Raw genomic sequence first — 4,873 nt, 5'->3', positions numbered from 1 at the left:
CCATAAAATGAGAAAACCCTAGAACCAAATAATCTTGTCTTAATAACAATTGCATTCGCAAGAAAAATATCAATGACACACTAATAAAAGAACAATATCACATTACATATCAAACTAATGTCCAAAATCAGTTTCAACATCCATCTGCACTTCAGTTGTTCTTCTTGTTTGTTGGTCTTCTTCAACAAACCTAAAATCATAATATTCGTCTGGGTCGGAAATTCAGGACCATAACAATTGAAGAACTTATAAAATTTTTGAAAGAGAACTGCATTTCATAAAATCAAAGTGAAAAAAATTGCATAATACGAACTTGACAAATAATAAGCAAAAAAATGAGTAAAAATACATACCCCATAGTGTCTACAACCGAGATATCTACGTCCGAAATTGTCATTTGTCCATGAAATTAAAACAAAAAAAAGGGATAATGCCCAAGTACCCCCTCAACCTATGCCCGAAATCTCAGAGACACACTTATACTATACTAAGGTCCTATTACCCCCCTGAACTTATTTTATTAATAATTTTTTACCCCTTTTCGGCCTACGTGGCACTATTTTGTGGGCCCAACGATGGTTGACTTTTTTTTCCAAACCAGTGCCACGTAGGCTAAAAAGGGGTAGAAAATTACTTATAAAATAAGTTCAGGGGGGTAATAGGACCTTAGTATAGTATAAGTGTGTCGCTAGGATTTCGGGCATAGATTGAGGGGGTACTTGTGCATTATCCCAAAAAAAATGAGAAAATTTTTTAAAATTTTAAAAGGGAGAAGGGATTAGGAAGAATAAATAGTTAGAGAGTAGAGAGAGAAAAATCCTTAAAATAAGCCAAATATTAAAGAAAAACATATTTTATGCGGATATTACCATTGTAGCTTCATGATGTGACAAAAAATCGCTCTCTCACACGCCTTGTAGAGTGTTATTTCAATTTCTATGTCAGGTAGTCAAAAAGATATATGTGATAGATGAATAAACAAGTTAAGAGGGTAATTAAAACGAAATAAATTTAGGTATACACCGAATAAAAAGTTCCAAATTCAGAGAGATAATGGATATTTTATCAAAATAACACAACAATATTCTACATGAGAAGTCTAAAAGTAAGTGGTCTATTTGAATTCTAGCCACCAATCTACAGAAGATAACCAAGTGATCTTCTTTCTTCTGAAAGTACGAGTTAGATATTCCCAACTTAAAAACTTTAACATAATCTAGGAGTGACATTCCACCTCCGATCCATTAATTACAAATATTAATTGAATCATATATCTCTTAGATGCTCGTAGGTCATTTTCTTCCCTACAAATTATTTAAAAAGAGTAGATCATTTCCTCATATTTTGTTCCTCTATATGACAATTTATTACTGAGTTTAATTAAGTTTTCCTCTCTTCTCAAAATCCAAACAATTTTTTTTCTTATAAATCTCGACATGTTCCTACTGTAAGTAACGTATATCAATCTGACGCCATTAACTTTTAAAAAATAAAATATATCCTAAAACGTTACTGTGGAATATGTTTATACTAGTTTTGTAAAATTTTAGAAAAACATATTATTTTGGTGAATTGCTTTATATAATGGCTTAGTTTGGTTAAAACCTCCTAATTATGTCTCATGCATTAAAAATGTTAGATACGTTTCTGAAAACGACATATACATCCTCTTCTTTTTAATTCCTTTAGTAAGTATTTCTTTTTTAAGAAAAGGAAAAAGGTTATTAATATTGAAACAAAGTGTAAAAGATAATGAGGCAAATGAGCCCTCCTAGCTACGACCTACACACAATGCAAAATTGAGTAAATTTGTCCACCCTTCAAAATGATGGACGCATGAGAATACACAATTATAAACATTTGCAACTATGTTGAATAATATTTAAGTTCACCCCTTCATATAGCTCATGTAGGTATTTAAATAACACCACTTCTAATGTCTAATAAGGTTGTTTATCTAATCCTCGTATCTCAAACTCAGGTAATCCATGAATTAAACTACTTTGATCAATTATACCCGCCAACTCATCTTCTTTATCAGAGGTTTTTCTAGTGTCTCGTTAGTTTAGAAGTTGTAGAGCTTCAAGCTTTGTTTTGATTTTCACCTTCAAAATTTCCTGCAGAAATTAAAGAATATCATAAAGATATGGCAAATTGGGTCAGGAATTTCAACAAAGAGAACATATTAAGATAACTGTTAAAGAGTTCACTTACTACTTCTCAATACATATTAGATATAAAGCAGGTAGTACCTGTGTTGAAAGGCCACACCCATTTATTCTATTGAGCTCCAAAGTATTGAAAGTCCTCGCCCATTTATTCTACTAAGATCCAAAGAATTCTAAGTGCAATTGGAGAATAATCAAGCTTCAATGTCAATGGCATACAGTACATCAAATATTAATCAGGCTCCACAACGTAACAAATAGTAGTATTCACTTCTTTAAACCTTATACCCTTCTTCTACATATTTTGGCTTCTTCCAAATATTTCTTTTGGGTCTTCAAGAGCGTGCGCTCTGAGTCAACAATAATAACATGCATGTAAAATCCTGTAAAAGAAAAGGCCAAGTATATATACATCAAACCTCAAAAAATGATTTCACTGATAAAACAAATAAAAAAGCAACAAATTCAAATAATAGCATATTCATCATCAACCCAATCAATTTTGAAAAGTGACCTAAAATTTCATTAGAAGGAGAAAAATAAAGAAAGTATAGTCAAACAAAGAGATAAAAATATCTCAGTAGAAGCAACGAAGAAATGAAAACCAAAAAAACTAATTAGGAATGAATATAAATGGGAAAGAAAGGATAATGAACGTCAATTTTATCACACACAAATAATATCAAAATATTTTCCTTGCTTAAACTCAAGCCTAAAGGAGAATATATAAACAAAAGTTTCAATTGCAACAGCTAATTGAGTGAAAATTGAAATTGTTGCTTCACTGTTGATCTTCCCTCATTTAACTTCTAATTTTAGCAATCATTTAATTTATCTAAAGAAAATACAATGGAATATCATTGAATATGAAGGTGTGAAGTTACACTTTGTGTCTCCATCTCATTATTTATGTCAAGTACTTGTTACGAATAGAACTAAATTAATACATTTAAAAATGTTAATAACTTCTTCTTTGTTACCATTGAAGGCAGAGTTAGTTTTCTTGAGAGTGAAGTTTTATATTTGATATTTTAACTACAGTTATGATATTCCATAATATCTGTGGGTATATATCATTTTGATCTATTCAATTATCTCAGAATATCTTTTTTCATGTCTAAAGAATTCTCTAACTTATATTTTGCTATAAACCTCCTATTTAATCAGGTTCTTGAAAACTTGTTCCAGATGAAAAAATTAATAAGAACTAACAAAGTATCTCATCTTTGGAGAGTCCATAGATCTTGTTATGGCAACTTACCTTTAGAAAACAAATTCTAAAAATTCTCCCCAATTTCACCAGAAACTTAGTAAAGTAATTTTCAGATATCTTAAAACACCAGAAACTTAGTAGTGGTATAAAGACCTAGGTCCGAGCAGAATTTACAGTAAGAGAAAACATCACCAATACTGACTATAATCACAAATCTCTGAGAAAAATAAAAGTATATACATGTTCAATAATAAAAAAATTGAGAAATCTGGTGTATTCATGACATGTACAACATATTGTAGAGTTTGAATATAATTGTTCAGAAGAAAATAATTTTTCGTGTATAAATTAAAATTGGCGTGTTCATCTTATCCTTGTTTTCTTATATAATATTTTTTTTTACAGACCCACATGTGATTGCTCAAATTTCTTCTTATTCACCAGAAAAAAGATAGTGAAGAAGAACACAAAAGGGAAAAACAATTTAAAAACTTACCTGAGCAAATAAAACCAAATTAGAAACATCAACGTTTTGGATAGTTTAACATGCATGAAGAAATTTCAACAAAAGCTATCCAAAAATTCGACAACATTAACACATGTTCGCTAAAGTCACATAGAAACAATGGAATACATTAAAACCTTTAGAATATTCACAAGAGTGAAATGCAGTATAGCCAAAGAAAAGAAAAGAAACTATCATATGGGACAAAGTAAAGCAAAATAGAGGGTTTAAATAGTTCAACTTTTACAACACAAAACATAATTTTATAGTTGTGTCCATACATCCTCTGCTTAGCTTATACTAAAAAAAAAACAAAGAGATAGAAGATATGATCGTAGAATAACGAAGAAGAAATAAAAGTGCGAAAAATTGAAAAGAACTGTAAGCAAGGAAGAGAATTTGAGTGGAGAGAGAAAGTAAAAAAATTTTATGGTATGTACACGTGGTTTGGAAAAAAATATACAACACACACGTGATGAGCCAAATATGTTGTACAATTCATACAACATCTTGTACAATTAAATGTTGCAGCGTTCGTCCCTCTACTTGTTGGCTTCTAATATAGAGTAATAAATATATATATATATATATATATATGCAATTAATTGGTTAATTAGCACTAGATCTTCACATCTCTTGTAAGTTAGGTAAGGCCTAACGCGTGGGTTATGAACTTCTAAAGACATAACATTTGGAAACTAAATTTATGCTGTTAACGTTGAGAGTATTCAAGATTTTGAAATGATGGATGCACTATGATGAAAAGGTATATTTAATTAGTTTTGATATTTAAGTTTTAATTATCGAAACAATTAAAATTTAATTATATTACCAAAATTAAAATGCTTAACTAATTTTTTTTTTAAAAAAAAGTTAAAAGTGTAATCAATAACCACTTAGAGAGATTTACCAAATTTTAGAAAGAAAAATAAAACAAGATAGATATAAAAGTCAAATTTCTAACCTCACCGCGAGGTGGATTAATGA

Source organism: Solanum lycopersicum, chromosome 1 (genome assembly GCF_036512215.1).
Source record: "Solanum lycopersicum chromosome 1, SLM_r2.1".
NCBI lineage: Eukaryota > Viridiplantae > Streptophyta > Magnoliopsida > Solanales > Solanaceae > Solanum > Solanum lycopersicum.
The sequence above is the reverse complement of the archived record's forward strand: the minus strand, read 5'-3'. Positions refer to the sequence as shown.